Here is a 19,116-nt window from a genome sequence, read left to right on the forward strand (position 1 = left end):
AATAGGAATTAAGCCGACCACTAAATCTTCTAAACAAATGATTAAGTTGAAAATTGTATAATTAAAGGAATTATATCATGGGCCCTCCATTGAGGCAATTATTTTAAAAAATTTTAAATACTTGCATATGATGCAATTAATTTAAGAGATTTTCTTAAGAATAATTGTTAAGCATGAGATGTTGTAAATAAGTAAATGGTTTGGTGCCCAATAATGGATATGCCTAAGGATATTAAAATTATTTGCATGTTTACTAGCTCAATGGGATCAACTTAACTAATGCAAGATAAGTCAATAATGGATGTACCTGAGATTTTGAGCGTTAAGGGCTAGGTAAAGGATTGAACCTCACATGAGATGTGATGGGCAAGGAGTTGCTCACTTACAATTTATTGTAATTCCAATAATGGATGTGCCTGAAGATGATCAATAAGACTATAAAAATTCAATCACCCACTAGAAATCCATCCAACTAGGATTTTCATTTCCTACTTAGGAAGTGTAGGATTCGCTAAGTTAGTGGGAGGACCAATTTGATTAAAAGACCATAATCATTTTGGTTAATTACTTGAAACATTTACTAATTAATCTAGTTATTTTCTGCAGTTATTCTTCTGATAATAATGAGCACACAACAACCACCACCGTCCAATATCCTTGCAAGCATACTTGATCATAATAGATTGACAGAACCTAATCTTTCTAATTGGCTAAGAAATTTAAAACTTGTTCTGAACCTATACCATATTGGATATGTTTTAGACTCAAATGTTCCTGGTCCCTTACCTTCAGAAGCCACTCAAGAGGAACATGACACTTTGGACAAGTGGAAGGAGCATGATATGAGGGCCAAGTGTTACATGCTTACATGACACTATGGACAAGTGGAAGGAGCATGATATGAGAGCTAAGTGTTACATGCTTGCTTCTATGAGTAATGAGTTACAGAAGTAGCATAAAAATATGCAAAGTGCTAGTGAGATCCTCCTTCACCTACAAGAGTTGTATGGTGAGCATAGCAGGAATGCTAGGTATGAGATATCTAGACAGCTATTCCGCATGAGGATGTCTGAGGGACAGAATGTTGGGGATCATGTCCATAAGATGATTCGGCTTATTGAGCAGCTGGAACATCTTGACTTTCACATGGATTTCCAACTACAGACGGATTTGATCCTTCATTCCCTTCCTGAGTCATATGGGAATTTTGTGACAAATTTTCATATGACTAAGCAGGAATAAACCTTGGCTGGTTTACTTAACATGCTTGTTATTGCCCAAAAGAATATGCCAGGCAATAAAGGAAAAGAAGTAGCTTTGATTGCATCTTCTTCTGCTGGAAAGTCCAACAAGAAGAAGGGCAATAAGAAAAAGAAATCTCAAGTTCTGGGACCTCCCAAGAAGATAGCCAAACAAAAAATAAAGACCAAAGCTGACAAAGGCAAGGGAAAGTGTTTCCACTGCCAGAAGGATGGGCACTGGAATAGGAATTGCCCAGAGTATAGCAAACAGTAGCAGCTTCCATGCTCGAGATGTTAGACTCCGTATTGGCGATGGCTCAACTGTTGAAGCTTTAGCCATAGGATCTAAATCTTTCTACATGTGTGGACATGTTTTGTGTTTGAATAATATTTTGTATGTGCCTGATACTTTTAAGAACATCATTTTTATATCTAGTTTGACTAGAAATGGTTATGAATTTCAGTTCACAGATGATGTTTGCAATATTTATTTTGGAAATAAATATGTTGGCTCGGGTTATATGCATGATGGTCTTTATTATTTGGATAATAATGATAAACACAAAATGAATGCAAGCAATCTAAAAGAATGCAATGCCATGATGAAAATCAACTCAAGCTCAAAATATATTTGGCACTTAAGATTAGGTCATGTTGCAGAAGATAGGATTACAAAACTGGAGAAAATGGGGATTTTATCCTCATTGGGTTCTGAACCTACTCCAACTTGTGAATCCTGCTTTCAGGGCAAAATGACTAGATCACCCTTTGTTGGATAAGGACTAAGAGCTGAAAATATTTTGGAGCTAATACATAATGATGTATGTGGTCCATTTAAGGAAATGGCTAGAGGCGGTTTTCATTACTTTATTACCTTTACTGATGATAAATCAAGGTTTGGGTATTTGTATTTGATGAAATACAAACATGAATCCTTTGAAAAGTTCAAAGAATTTAAATTCGAAGTAGAAAATTAAACAGGAAAAAGTATTAAAACTCTTCGATCAGATCATAGAGGTGAATACTTAAGTACTGAATTTGATGAATACTTGAAAGAGCATGGCATTGTTTCCCAGCTGACTCCTCCAGGAACGCCACAGCTGAATGGTGTATCTGAAAGGAGAAATCGTACCCTATTAGATATGGTATATAGTATGATGAGCTATACTGATATGCCAATCTCCTTTTGGGGATTTGCATTAGAATCAGCTTTGCATATTCTGAATAGAATTCCATCAAAATCAGTTTCTTCCACACCTTATGAGATATGGCATGGAAGAAAACCAAGTCTTAAACATGTTAAGATTTGGGGTTGTCCAGCTTATATCAAAAAGCTAAACACTGATAAATTGAAAACTAGATCAGAAAAGGGTCTATTTGTTGGATATCCAAAAGAGAGTTTTGGATATTATTTTTATTTACCTACATCACAAAAGGTTGTGGTAAGCAGCGATGCCACTTTTCTTGAACAACTGTTTATTTAAGAAGGAGGCAAAGAAAGGCAAATAGAGTTAGAATTGGAGAATTCTGACCAACCAATAGATCAAATTGATATAGATCCATCTAGTCAACCTACACCTATTGATAAAACATCTACAGTAATTCCTTGCAGATCAACCAGGATATCTCACCCACCAGTGAGATATGGTTTCCTTCATGAAGATAAACAAGAGTTGTTTACTCATGAAGAAGTAGATCATGGAGATGATCCACTTACCTATGAAAAAGCTATATCAAATATAGACTCTTCAAAATGGATTGAAGCTATGAAATCTGAAATTGATTCCATGTATAAGAATCAAGTTTGGGATCTTGTTGACCCACCTGAAGGTATTATACCAATAGGGAATAAATGGGTTTTCAAGAAGAAATGTAACACCCCTATGTTTGGTAGTGCGTTCTACTGTTCCGGTAACCAGAGTTGTCCGGACAGCTAGGCTGCCTAGAATAACATTTAAATGTTAGTGAGGAGACATAAAATAATGAAATACAAGAAAGGAAAATACAATAAAAACAAAAGAAAAATAATAGCAATGAAATGAAACTAAGTTAAACGAGCCAAAGACTACAAATGATGGGTGACCGTGACAGGGAAGTTATCACACAGTAATAGCCACTCAGATCATAGGAACTCTCGAAATTTAGTTTTGAGACATAATTAAAGACTTATTGAAGTATAAATTTCATTAGAAATATCAAAGAAAAATTAATTAATTAGTACAAAAAAAAAGAGAAATCGAGAAAACGACAAAACTTGGTGTTACTGAAAAATCGAGAATACAATCCGAATAGGGACATTGTGGTTATTTGACACCTAGAGTTGGCTTTTAACCTAAATGTCAATGAAAAATAAACGGTATTACATTTGGGAAAATCAAATGAAAAATAGAATTAAAGATAAAATGTAAATTATGATAAATTAAGGTTAAAATTGCAATTTTTGAAATCTTAGATTATATTATCATTAATCTAGGTTTAGTGGAGCACTAAGTGGATACATTAATACTTAAAATGAGGGCAGAATCCTCCACTCACTTCATCATCCTCACCAAGCTCTCCCATGGCCGAAAATGGTGTCCCAACTTTCCTCCATGGAAACCACCCATGCAAGCTTGAGATCACCTTCATTTCAAGCTAAATTCTTAAACTTCCTTCATTAATCTTTGCCTACACACCTTGGGCAGCAATAAGGGACCAAGAAAGATAAGTTTTGGTGGAGTTTTGAAGAAGTCCAAAAGAGGTAAGTGGTTATTTTCAATTCTTGTTTCATTAAAAGTGTAACTAAGGTTGTGGGTAGTTGAATTATGGAAGAAATTTGAGGTTTGATGAATTATTGGTGATGGAGCATTTTGGCAGCCATGAAACCTCACCATGAATAGCTTGTCCTTGCATGTAAATGGTTGTTTGGATGTTGATTTAAATGTTTAATTGTATTGAAGTTGAATTCCATGTGTAAAGTTTGATTTGTAAGCTTGAAAAGTAAAAATGAAAGTTGATGGGTATGTGTAAACTTGTGGCAGCCTCATGAAGAAGATTGAAGTGCTTAAGTTCATGAAATATTATTGAATTATGTTACTTATGGTGGCAGCATGTGTATGTGAATAATTGTTTAGATTTGGACATGTAAATGGGGTATGTTCATGTCGTTAAATTGAGTAAATGGACTTTAGAAAATTCTGAGTTATAATGTGTATATTGAGAATGGTTACAAGCTGTCCAAAATGACCAAAATGTGTTATTAAGTATGTTAATGGTATGGTACCAAATCAGAATTGGCATGAAAGAGTTAGTTTGGTAAGTAAAGAATGTGTAATTGGTAAGTGATGAAGAATTTATAATAGGGCAGTGTATGTTTTAGCTTAGAACCTTAAGTGTGTGACTCCAATTGGTATGAGACCAATTTGAGGTAAAACTAAGCACAAAATGTGCCAACTTTCATGAAGGAAGCTTACCTAAATTCTTTCTAAAAGGTAACTTAAAAAATGACCAAATCCGGATTAGTGACTTGAAAGCCTGAAAATTAACCATTTGGGTAGTAGTTAGTTTTTTTACCATAACTTACTCAAAACAGGTCCAAATAACCTAAAAGTTTTACCATGAATAGTTTAGATATAGATCTACAATTCTTATGAAGACACCAAAGCTTAGAAATGGCCAGAACGAAGCCAAATAGCTTGCACAAGTTCAGGTACCAAAATTGGCCGAACTAAAAGTGACCTAAAAATGACCTAAGCCTATCATTTTAGTGCATTCTGTCCAGCATTGGTAAATTGACCATATCTTGGTCTACACAACTCAGAATGACCTGAAATTTTGCCCTGCGTGTAATAAGACATAGACCTACAAGTTTGTAGTTTGGATCGGAACCCGAAAACCGAGGAAACTAGGTCATCCGGCTAGGTCAAAATAGTGTACCGAAATCTGGTAAATTGCAATAAAATACAATACACTTGAAAATGAATTTGGAAACATATACCAACACTAAAGGGCTATAAAATGTGACATATTGGTAACATTAGAATTGACTCGCTTAGAGTGCATCAAGGGTCAACATTATAAGTTGACTAATGAAATGAATTGAAGGGAATAGTACAAAAAAAATTTCGAAATTGGATTTTATGGTTGGAAACAAATTCATTGAGTACTGAAACACTTTAAATTGTGTGTTTCAGTTGAAATGGATATTGAGAAGCATAAGGAACATTGAGTCAAGGCCTAGGGGCGACTCAAATCAGGTTTGTGCACAACTAGTTTTTAATTGATTTTATTCTGAAAATTTCATATGATTAAATGACGTTATTTTCCTTATGAATTATGTTTATCAAGTATTGGATTTAATTCAATGATTATTGAAATTGTTATAGTATGTATGAATTTAGCTTTATGAAATGGTATTTCAACAAGTGTTAAGCATTATTGCGAATTGAATAAATTATATTTTGGAAAATTGTGATAGAACATGTTTTGAATTGTGATGGGCAATTTGCATGGAAAAATGCAAATTTATGATTTGAATTGTGATGAGCATAAAAATTATTGGATATTGGGATTGACTTTGAATCGAATTGTATTGTGATTTATGCTCACAAAAAGGATTGTGATATTGTTTTATATCTCACTATAGAAACTTGACTAGGTTATTACCTGTCTCTCTTATTTGTTGAGAAGACAATGGAGTTAGTTGTGTTTTGATTACCATGGTACGTGCACAGGCTTAGATTCTCCTCTTATTAGAGGTTAGATCTAAGTTTTTATGTTATGGCCCTTTCAGAAGATTCATTATTGTGATGTGTATTGTGCACGATGTGTGACACCCCTTACCCGTGTACAGTATACCCGAGTAAGCAATGTCACACGGTGTACCGGCACACTCTAATATGCCTTATTTAATTTTTATCATGCTTTTGAATATAATTTGTGAAAATTTATTTAAGCAATTTATCGAAATTGTCATTTATTTGAGGTTCCGAAAACTTTAAAGAAAATCCGGCAGAGTACCGGCTAAAAATGGAGAAAACAGTTCTTCGGAACCTGTTAAAAATACTTCCAATATTTGTATTCAATCATCTCAAACTCCAATATCCAAAATCTCAACAATTTTTAATTTCGGTTCTCAACAACCTTTTCATTTCTCAAACATCCATTTCTCATAATGCTCATATACAACAATAAATAAATGCTCAAATTTTGCATTCATAACCATAACTTTCATTATTTACATGAACATCAAAATACATTACATAAGTTCAAATACATATGAGGAAGTAAAAATTAGCTACAAAATATCAAAATGACGCCTAGTGTCCTACCAATGCAATCGCAGGAAGTTGAGGTGACACGGACATCGTGCGTAATCGCAGGATGGACTCACCCATCTGCGGTCTCACTGGCTCACGATCGTATCTCCAGAACCTACGCGTGGCAAAAGCAACGCGCTAAGCAATAATGCTTAGTGGTGCAATAATAAAATAAAGGAAATAGCAAGAAATAAATATGTAATGAATGTATATGTTATATTTGTTTGGTATTTGTATATCATTTACTTTGTCCACTTTTATTCATTTGGTTGCCCCAAGTAACCTACACTAAACGACTGGACTCGATAACGGGTAAACTGGCACTGGGTATCAAGTACCTTGGGCCGTCACACCATCGGTCACATATGCATCTCCCGGTGTAATGAGCACTAACAAGTCAGAACAATATCGTGCACAAGGCCAAGTCTCAATGCAAGGTCGAATGGCTAAAAGCCATAAAATCACGGAATGGCATATTGCCATGTGCGATCGCTAATCGAACCCTATTGGCATGCCAAACTATCCAAACCAATCTTGTTAGGTATACTAGGGCATTTGAAACTTTTAAATTCTTCAATTTGTGAATTTCAAGTTTTGGTGTCACTATTCACCTCATTGGTCAACAAAAATGTTGACTTTTAGATAGAAAATATGTACATTGACTTTGGTACTCCCAACATACCACATTTGGCATTCAAAACTTGTTGGCATTAAGCATTTATACCATTTCAAAGTTTAAACCAAGGGAAGCAAAATTTTCAATTTTTGGAACTCAACTTTACTGTTCCATTGGACACTGTTTCAGTGGGAATTTGAAGCAATGGCAAACATGAAAGTTGTTCCTTATTTTGTCTAGTTGAATTTCTTTTTTTGAATCACTCCATTTAGAGTTTTGAAGCTCCAGATATGGTCCAAAAACCACAGCTGGCTGGATTTCCATTCTGCAGAAATTACCAAATCTACAGTACCATGAACAGTGACTGTGATTGCATTTTGGAATAGGTTCTGGCCATAATTTGAGGTAGGTTTCTTCATGAAAGTTATTTGTCTATGTCTTAACTTGTTGCTGTAAAAATTTCAGGTCAATTGACCTTTTCTACAGTGAGTTATGACCAAATGAACAGTTACTGTTCATTTGGTCATTTCTGCAGTGCTGCAGGGATCCGGATTGGGGCCAACTTTTGGTCCTCTTGCTTTGGTCTTTTGGGCATGGTTTCTTCAGCAAAAATGTGCCATTGTAAGCCTAGTTTCATTTCCAATTGGCCAAACACCAATTGGACTAACACAGCCAAACTTATGGCTGTGTAATTGGACTGAAATCTCAGTCCATTGCTGCTGTCCCAAGGCAGCATAGTCATTCACTTTGCCATGCTATTTTTCAGTCCATATTATGGTCAAATCTCCTCAAATGGTCACTAATTGACCATTAGAATGTTCTTTAAGAATTGCATAAGCCAAGTTCACATTTTACTCCCCAAACCCTAGTTCAAAGTCATGATTTATACAATTTACCTTAGTTAGCTACTAATTCACTATTCTTATGTTTATAAACTTCAAACATGGTTTCTAGTTCACTCCAAGCTCATCAAAAACACTCATTCCTATTCCTTCAATAGGGCAGCCGAAATTCATGTACACATACACATGAGTTTTGTTCATTTAAATTTCATTTTCTTACTATATTCAAGTTCCTATTCATGAAATTAAAGAGTTTTAGGTATATAGTGCACTAACCTTTAAGTGGCAGAATTTTCCCAAGTTAAATCTTCACTTTTCTTCACTTTCTAGGCTGCCAAAAGGTTGTTTAAGGTGTGGGGTAAAATTTTAATGAAGAGAGGTTAGGGTTTTGTGGTGAAACAAAGGAAGAATCAAGCTTTTTGATTGAAGATTAATGGATGGAGAGGGAAGGGATTTCTTTGGTTTGTCCAAAGGAAGAAGATGATTTTTTTTCCTTCTAATTTCAGCCTCTTTTAGTTGTTTTAAGTGAATTAGTTGTAAGGTGATTGGTGGACCATTTTAAATGACATCATAATGATGTCATTATTTGCATTATTTTGCATTTTCTTTTCTTTTCTTTCACTACTCATTTTCAATTTAATTTCTAGTAATGTTTATTCATATTTTATGTCATATTAATTATTTAATCAACTGGACAAGTCGGCCAAAAATCACCTCTGAAGGCGAAATGACCAAAATGCCCTCCGTTTGGCTCAACAGGTCAAAATTGTCTATACCGATTGAAAAATTTTTCTAGGTATTTTCTTGGCATTCTAATGCGATGGGAACCTCAATGACCCTTCTCTGGAGTCCCAAAAATTATTTTATGAATTTTTCCCTGGGTCTAGAGCTCCTCGTTGCGAGAACCGCAACTTCCCTCTGGTTACCCATCGCTAGGGCACCGGCTCGTTTAACTTGGTTGTATTTTATTTCTAAAATTTTTACTAAATTTTTCTTATTAATATTTGAGTTGATTTTGGTTCTTCACTTTAGTTTAAATATTTTTTCGGACATTCTAGCTGTCCGGACCGACACTCATCACCGGAATAGTAGGATGTACGGAGTAGTTACCGGGAGGGTGTTACAACTCTTCCCCTCTAATTTAAATTTCGTCCTCGAAATTTACCTAATGCAAACAGTTGAGGGAACTGTTGCCTCATCGTCTCTTCACTTTCCCAAGTTGCCTCCTCGGTGTTGTGGTGCCTCCAAAACACTTTCACCAGTGGAATCTGCTTGTTCCTCAATTCTTTTACTTCCCGAGCTAGGATCCGTAGAGGTTCTTCTTCATAAGTCAAATCCGGTTGTATTTCAATTTCTTCCCTGGAGATGACATGTGAAGGGTCTGAGCGATATCTTCTTAGCATGGACACATGGAATACATTGTGGATCTTGTCCAGCTCTGGTGGTAAAGCTAGCCTATAGGCCACTGGACCCACACGCTCAATGACTTCATATGGGCCAATGAACCTAGGGCTTAACTTACCTTTCCTTCCAAACCTCAATACTTTCTTCCACAGTGACACCTTGAGGAACACTTTGTCGCCAACCGCATATTCTATTTCTTTTCTCTTCAGGTCGGCATAAGATTTCTGTCTGTCTAAGGCAACCTTCAGGTTGGCTTTGATTAGTTTTACTTTCTCCTCAGTCTGTTTCACCAAGTCTGGCCCCACCACTTTGTCTTCGCCCAATTCAGTCCAGCACACTGGAGTTCTACACTTTCTCCCATACAGTGCTTCATATGGGGCCATTTGGATGCTAGCTTGATAGCTATTGTTGTATGCAAATTCTGCCAGTGGAAGGTATCTATCGACTTCCTCAAACTCAATGACACAACTCCTCAAAGATATCCTCAAGGACTGACATATTTTTCATGTTATTGTTATCATTTCAGTTCAATATGTGTATTTATCTAATTGGTTTCAATTGTTTACCCGATTACTCTTTCGATTGCCCATCCGTCTCGAGGATGGAAAGTCATCTTTGAAATGGAGTTGTGTACCCAAGGACTCATGCAACTTCTTCCAAAATCTCGATGTGAACCTTGGGTCTCGATCGATATGATGGAAAGTGGAATTCCATGCGCCTAACTACCTCAGCGATATACACTCGCTAACTTCTCTAGTGAGTAGTCGGTCCTAATCGCGTAAAGTGTGCCGACTTAGTCAATCTATCAACTATCACCCATCTTGCATCATGTTTCTTCCGGTGAGAGGTAGACCACTTACAAAATCTATGGTGACCCGATCCCATTTCCATTCGTGTATGCGATAGGTCAGAGCAAACCTGATGGAACTTGATGTTCTGCCTTGACTTGCTGACATGTCAAGCATTTAGTCACATAGTCAGCTATGTCCTTCTCATACCAGGCCACCAATACTGGAGCTTCAGATCATGATACATCTTTGTACTTCCTGGGTGCATAGCATATACACTGGTGTGTGTCTCTTTTAGAATACTGGCTTTCAATTCCCCTTTATCTGGTACACACAGTCTTCCTTTGTAGTGCAGACACCCATCTGCTTTCACCTCATAGTCAGCTGCTTTTCTCTCTGGGATTTTGCTCATAATAGCCAGTAACTTTTCATTTACTTTTTGCCCATCTAAAATCTGTTGTAGCAAGTTTGGCCTCACTTGCAACTCAGCCAAAATAGCTCCATCTCGAATCAAAGATAGACGGGCATTCAATAATCTCAAAGCTGTGATGGACTTTCTGCTCAAAGCATCAGCAACTACATTTGCCTTCCCAGGATGGTAGTCAATCACACAATCATAATCCTTCAGGAACTCAATCCATCGCCTCTGTCTAAGGTTGAGCTCCCTCTGAGTTGGCAAATTTTTCAGGCTTTTGTGGTCTGTGTAAATGTAGCACTTTTCACCATACAAGTAATGCCTCCATATCTTCCGTGCGAAGATAATTGCTACCAGCTCTAGATCATGGGTAGGGTAATTCTGTTCATGTGGCCTTAGCTGCCTGGAAGCATAGGCAATCACTTTTCCCTCTTGCATCAATACACACCCTAACCCATTATGTGAGGCATCACTGTAGACCACAAAGTCCTTTCCTTAACACTGGTGCCTCTGTCAACACAGCCTTCAACTTCTCAAAACTGGTCTGACACTTGTCATTCCAGTCAAATATGACATTCTTGTGTAACAACTTGGTCATTGGAGCAGCTATTAGGGAAAATCCCTTCACAAATCTTCTGTAATACCTAGCTAGCCCCAAGAAGCTTCTGACCTCGGTTGTATTTCTGGGAGGCTTCCATTCCATCACTGCTTCTATTTTCTTGGGATCCACTCTAATCCCATCAGCTGACACTATGTGTCCAAGGAATGCAATCTCATTCAACCAAAAGTCACACTTGGACAACTTAGCATATAACTTCTTTTCTCTCAGGGTTTGCAGAACAATCCTCAAATGCTCATCATGTTCTTCCCTGGTCTTGGAATACACCAGAATATCATCAATAAAGACCACTACGAACCGATCTAGGTATGGATGGAAGATACGGTTCATAAGGTCCATGAATGCTGCTGGTGCATTTGTTAAGCCAAAGGGCATCACCAGAAACTCATAATGCCCATATCGGGTCCTGAATGCAGTCTTGGGCACATCTACATCCTTCACCCTCAACTAATGATACCCTGATCTGAGATCAATCTTAGAAAATACTCTTGCTCCCTTCAACTGATCAAACAGATCATCAATTCTAGGCAACGGATATTTGTTCTTCACAGTCACTTTATTCAACTGCCGGTAATCGATACATAGCCTCAAAGTCCCATCCTTCTTTTTTACAAACAGCACTGGAGCTCCCCATGGTGACACACTGGGGCGTATGAACCCCTTATCAAGCAGCTCTTGCAACTGAGTTTTCAACTCCCTCAATTCCGTGGGTGCCATCCTGTAAGGAGCAATGGAAATGGGTGTTGTACCGGCAGTTGTCTCAATAGCAAATTCAACTTCCCTTTCTCGTGGCAAACTGTGCAACTCTTCTGAAATACCTCTGGGAAGTCTCTTACTGTGGGTATGTCACCCAGGTTTGGCTTAGCCTGCCTAGTATCCACCACATGTGCTAGGTAGGCTTCACAACCTTTTCTCATCATTCTTCTTGCAACGGTGGCTGAGATGACATTGGACAAGAAATTTGTCCTTTCCCCCACAACTGTGATCTCATTACCCTCTGAAGTTTTTAGAGAAATTCTCTTCAATTTGCAATCAACTATTGCCTGATGACGTGACAACCAGTCCATTCCCAAAATCACGTCAAACTCATGGAAGGGTAACTCAATCAGGTCAGCCAAGAATTCATACCCCTGAATCCTTAACGGGCAACCCTTGTATACTTTTTTCACTACTACACTGTGGCCCAATGGATTAGTTACCAGAATGTCTTGGTCACTCTCCCCTACCAGTATCCCCCTTTCTACGGGTAGGTTGATGCAGATGTATGAGTGAGTGGATCTTGGATCTACCAATGCATGCACAGGAGTATTGTAGAGGGAGAACGTACCCCTGATAACGTCCGGGGCATCTTGCTCCTCCTGAGCTCTCAGGGCATAATTTCTGGCAGGTGGTCTGCTATCCGCCTCTCTGCCGCTCGATGCAGCCTTTGCGATGGTCCTACCTCGACTTGCCGATTTTCTACCCTCTGTGGTGCAGAGCAGTGCATGTCGCTTGTGTTGGAGCAACAGTAGTATTTGCAAGGCGGTTCTCACCGATGTTCTGCCGACCCACATCTCAAGCGGCACCGTTACACTCCAACACTCCCCTTGTGCCATTTCGCATGTGGACATGCAGAAGATGTTGGGGCTGGTCCTGAACCCCATCCTCGGAGAGCCGCCACTGATGGTGTGGACTGACCTCTCCTAGGGGTGAACTATGGCCTGGGCCCCTGAGACTGACCCTGACCATGTGGCTGACCTGAACTCTGTGCAGGTGGACCTCTGAACTTCTTCCCAGGTGCAGGAGATGAGCTAGACTGACCCGGGCCCCTCTTCTGCTGTCTATCCCTTCTGGTCTGCTCACTGATTCTCACTTTTTCAACCCTTATTGCAGCTTCCACTAACTTGTTAAATTCTATGATTTCCAAGGCAGTGAGCTGGATCTTTATGTTGTCATTTAGTCCCTCTTCAAATCTCTTACATCTTTCAGCTTCATTAGGGACTATCTCCCTTCCATAGCGGCTTAATCGGACGAATTCCTTCTCATACTCGGCCACTAACAGCTGTCTCTGCCTCAGGTTAATAAACTCTCTTCTTCTCTCTTCCAGGTATACAGTACCCACATATTTCTTCTTGAATTCTAAGAGAAAGAAGTCCTAAGTTATAGCTTCTGGCTGCACTTCACTGGATACCGTGTCCCACCATTCGTAGGCATCATCTTGCAACAAAGATATGGCAGCCTCTAGGTTTTGCTCTGGGGTGCAGTGGAGTTGTTTTAGAACTCTGCCCGTTCTGTTTAACCAATTCTCTGCTGCGACAAAGTCATCTTCTCTCTTACCGAAAAAGTCCACTCCTCCAAACTTTCTTAGCCTTTCCAGGTGTGATTTCTGCTGTGGAGCTGGTGGTGGTGGTGGTGGTGCTGGCATTACCCTAGCCATTTGTCTAAAGAAATCGGCCATTTGCTGAAACATGGCTCGCATGAGGCCGAAAGTGCTCGCTTGAGTGGCGGAGGTGTTCTCCCATACCCCAGGCCTCACCGCTGCAGGTGGAGCATGACTCTCCACTTCCTCCTCAACTGCCCTCTGAGATGTAGGGTCCATATCCTATTCAAAATAAGAAAGATAAACAGATCTGCATTAGTGTCACATCGACTCTTATAAATGCAATGCATGGTATGGACTCAATCTAGGCCCAGAAACGCCTAAACCGTGCTCTTATACCACTAAATGTGACACCCCTTACCCGTGTACAGTATACCCGAGTAAGCAATGTCACACGGTGTACCGGCACACTCTAATATGCCTTATTTAATTTTTATCATGCTTTTGAATATAATTTGTGAAATATAATTTATTTAAGCCATTTATCGAAATTATCATTTATTTGAGGTTCCGAAAATTTTAAAGAAAATCCGGCAGAGTACCGGCTAAAAATGGAGAAAACAGTTCTTCAGAACCTATTAAAAACACTTCCAATATTTGTATTCAATCATCTCAAACTCCAATATCCAAAATCTCAACAATTTTCAATTTCGGTTCTCAACAACCTTTTCATTTCTCAAACATCCATTTCTCATAATGCTCATATACAACAATAAATAAATGCTCAAATTTTGCATTCATAACCATAACTTTCATTATTTACATGAACATCAAAATACATTACATAAGTTCAAATACATATGAGGAAGTAAAAATTAGCTATAAAATATCAAAATGACGCCTAGTGTCCTACCAATGCAATCGCAGGTTGAGGTGACACGACATCGTGCGTAATCGCAGGATGGACTCACCTACCGCGGTCTATCGGGCTCACGATCTGTATCTCCAGAACCTACGCGTGGCAAAAGCAACGCGCTAAGCAATAATGCTTAGTGGTGCAATAATAAAATAAAGGAAATAGCAAGAAATAAATATGTAATGAATGTATATGTTATATTTGTTTGGTATTTGTATATCATTTACTTTGTCCACTTTTATTCATTTGGTTGCCCCAAGTAACCTACACTAGACGCATCGGATCGATAACGTAACCGCACTGGTATCAAGTACCTCGCCGTCACACCATCGGTCACATATGCATCTCCGGCAGGCAATGTAACGGCTAACAAGTCAGAACAATATCAGGCACAAGGCCAAGTCTCAATGCAAGGTCAGAATGGCTAAAAGCCATAAAATCACGGAATGGCATATTGCCATGTGCAGTACTGCTAACTGAACCCTATTGGCATGCCAAACTATCCAAACCAATCTTGTTAGGTATTAGGGCATTTGAAAGTTTTAAATTCTTCAATCTGTGAATTTCAAGTTTTGGTGTCACTATTCACCTCATTGGTCAACAAAAATGTTGACTTTTAGATAGAAAATATGTACATTGACTTTGGTACTCCCAACATATCACATTTGGCATTCAAAACTTGTTGGCATTAAGCATTTATACCATTTCAAAGTTTAAAACAAGGGAAGCAAAATTTTCAGTTTTTGGAACTCAACTTTACTGTTCCATTGGACACTGTTTCAGTGGGAATTTGAAGCAATGGCAAACATGAAAGTTGTTCCTTATTTTGTCTAGTTGAATTTCTTTTTTTGAATCACTCCATTTGGAGTTTTGAAGCTCCAGATATGGTCCAAAAACCACAGCTGGCCGGATTTCCATTCTGCAGAAATTACCAAATCTACAGTACCATGAACAGTGACTGTGATTACATTTTGGAATAGGTTCTAGCCATAATTTGGGGTAGGTTTCTTCATGAAAGTTGTTTGGCTATGTCTTAACTTATTGCTGTAAAAATTTCAGGTCAATTGACCATTTCTACAGTGAGTTATGACTGTTCATTTGGTCATTTCTGCAGATGCTGTTGCAGGGGATCCGGATTGGGGCCAACTTTTGGTCCTCTTGCTTTGGTCTTTTGGGCATGTTTTCTTCAGCAAAAATGTGCCATTATAAGCCTAGTTTCATGTCCAATTGGCCAAACACCAATTGGACCAACACAGCCAAAGTTATGGCTGTGTAATTAGACTGAAATCTCAGTCCATTGTCTGCCCCTAGGCAAAGATAGTCATTCACTTTGCCATGCTATTTTTCAGTCCATATTATGGTCAAATCTCCTCAAATGGTCACTAATTGACCATTAGAATGTTCTTTAACAATTGCATAAGCCAAGTTCACATTTTACTCCCAAAACCCTAGTTCAAAGTCATGATTTATACAATTTACCTTAGTTAGCTACTAATTCACTATTCTTATATTTATAAACTTCAAACATGGTTTCTAGTTCACTCCAAGCTCATCAAAAACACTCATTCCTATTCCTTCAATAGGGCAGCCGAAATTCATATACACATACACATGAGTTTTGTTCATTTAAATTTCATTTTCTTACTATATTCAAGTTCCTATTCATGAAATTAAAGAGTTTTAGGTATATAGTGCACTAACCTTTAAGTGGCAGAATTTTCCCAAGTTAAATCTTCACTTTCCTTCACTTTCTAGGCTGCCAAAAGATTGTTTAAGGTGTGGGGTAAAATTTTAATGAAGAGAGGTTAGGGTTTTGTGGTGAAACAAAGGAAGAATCAAGCTTTTTGATTGAAGATTAATGGAGGGAGAGGGGAAGGGATTTCGGCTGGTTTGTCCAAAGGAAGAAGATGATTTTTTTTTTCCTTCTAATTTCAGCCTCTTTTAGTTGTTTTAAGTGAATTAGTTGTAAGGTGATTGGTGGACCATTTTAAATGACATCATAATGATGTCATTATTTGCATTATTTTGCATTTTCTTTTCTTTTCTTTCACTACTCATTTTCAATTTAATTTCTAGTAATGTTTATTCATATCTTATGTCATATTAATTATTTACTCAACTGGACAAGTCAGCCAAAAATCACCTCTAAAGGCGAAATGACCAAAATGCCCTCCGTTTGTCTCAACGGGTCAAAATTGTCTGTACCGATTGAAAAATTTTTCTAGGTATTTTCTTGGCATTCTAATGCTATGGGAACCTTAATGACCCTTCTCTAGAGTCCCAAAAATTATTTTATGAATTTTTCCTCGGGTCTAGAGCTCCTCGTTGCGAGAACCGCAACTTCCCTCTGGTTACCCATCGCTAGGGCACCGGCTCGTTTAACTTGGTTGTATTTTATTTCTAAAATTTTTACTAAATTTTTCTTATTAATATTTTGAGTTGATTTTGGTTCTTCACTTTAGTTTAAATATTTTTCCGGACATTCTAGCTGTCCGGACCGACACTGGTCACCGGAACAGTAGGATGTACGGAGTAGTTACCGGGAGGGTGTTACACGATGATTCGACCTCCCCGACCATAGGGAGTTAGAATCTAATTCGACCTCCCCGACCATAGGGAGTTAGAATCACCCCGAAGATGGCTCTTTTGGATTAGTCTTGCATAATTAGTGAGATAAAGAATATTTTTCGAGATAAAGAATGGTTTTTGAATAGTAAAGAATTTCGATTTCAATGGGATTTATGTATAATTAATTTTATTGGAATTAATCTCTATTTCCATAAATTGTTGGAATTACCTTAAATGGTTAGTGTCGACACCATATTTTGGCCGATCACCAAAGTCAATAAACTTTGAAAATCGACCCTCAACTGACATTCCTCGGTTACAAGTAACTTGATTAGGAAATGAACCGATCCCGCATATAGTCGAATGTTTTCCGATCTCTCAACTAATGAGATCACACCAATATTAGGTCCCCACGCCATCCAATCTCATTTTTGATCTCTCGTCAAAGGAGGTCAAACCAACACCAAGTCTCCATGTCATTCAATTCATTACCGATCTCTCATCAAAGAGATCAAACCAATGCCAAGTCTCCATGTCGTTCAACCTCAGTTCCGATCTCTCAAACCAATATCAAGTCTCCATGCCATCCAATCCCATTTTCGATATCGCATCAAAGGGAACCAAACCAACACCAAGTCTCCATGCCATTCGGTCTCATTTTCGATCTCTTTTTTTTTTACAAAATGTAGTTAAAAGTCATTTAGCTAACACTTAGATCGGGTTCCTCACTTGTGTGTCTCAGACATTACTTAAAATAAGGTTAAGGTCTCAGTCCGATTTAATGGTGGTTCCAATCTAATTCGAGTCCAGCATTTCCAATTTTAACGTCTTAAAGGTTCTACCCATTGTTTGTTCTCGGCTTAGGCCGATCTCATGCTTACAATGTTTTTCCGACCTCTTATACTTAGATTAATAATCCCTTTTAAGTTTGATTTTCTGATGTGTTCAAACAATTAAACACTCATACAACTTGGACACTTTCCGATCTCATCAAGTCAATGAATAAAAGCGATTTCATTTCATCTTAAAATAAAGAGTTACAATTCATTCGGCTGGAGGGTCTCCCCCAGCCTATTCTCCAGGTACATTGTCATTTCGCTCAGTCTCTCTCTCTCCCTCGGTTTCCTCCTCGCTCTCCTCTTCGTCTTAAGGAGCCAGATCCACCATCTACGAGAAGTCTTCCTTGGGGTAACGCCTCTTAAGCTCAGCCAGAAGATCGCTGTGGGCATTCACATAGGCACCAGCTTCCCTCGTTACAGCCTCTTCTTCTTTCGCTCTGATCTCTTCGGTAAGGCGAGCAACGTCAGCAGTGCGGAGCGCCCGAGCTTCCCTAAGTTCACGAGCCTGATCAGCCAACTTATCCTCATAGGATTTCATCCGACCTTTGATTTCAACAATGTAGTCATGGCGGATGAAAGTTGGGCTTGGGCAGAAGTTGCGTGCTTGACCGCCTTTAGAATTTCTTGCCTCAGAAGACAAGCCTTTTCCCTGATTATATGCTGGTTCACTAGGCTTTCTACACTCAAACTCATCATCTGGGCCAGGAGATCGTCAATGTTATTCGGGACAGCCTGTTCCGATCCTCCTAGAGGCAGATGGAAGCTCCCAGAACCATGGCCAAGCCCGGATTCTCCCGAACTGATCGGTTCTTCTCTAAGGAATGAATAAGGACCTGGGCACCTCGAGACAGGGTCCTCATAGTAGGTTGGGAAGGCTTGCCTTCCGCACTAGAAGGAACAGGTGGAGGTGGTGGCTCTTCTTGTCGAGGGGGAGAAGGAGCCACTTCTACTTCTAAGACCTGTTGCCTCGTAGGTCGGGATAAGTCTCCCGGAACTTCTCCTGAATCCCGCCCTGGCGTCTGTGATACCGCGGTGATCTTCATTTCTCACACCTTCCAAGAGACTTCACTTTTCTGCTTCCAGCTCCCCTTTGCGCCTTCGCCTTCAGCCATTTCTGCACAAAAAAACAGTTAGTGAGATTACCTAAGCCAGGAGACTAAAGATTTAGGTTATACCGGTCCCGAGTCTAAGGTCAGAGAGCTGCAGTTCATAGTTTTCATTGGCGACCATCCGCATCAGCCACCATCTCAGTTCAGCCATAATAGCGTATAG

Source organism: Hevea brasiliensis, chromosome 14 (assembly GCF_030052815.1).
Source record: "Hevea brasiliensis isolate MT/VB/25A 57/8 chromosome 14, ASM3005281v1, whole genome shotgun sequence".
NCBI classification, from domain to species: Eukaryota; Viridiplantae; Streptophyta; class Magnoliopsida; order Malpighiales; family Euphorbiaceae; genus Hevea; species Hevea brasiliensis.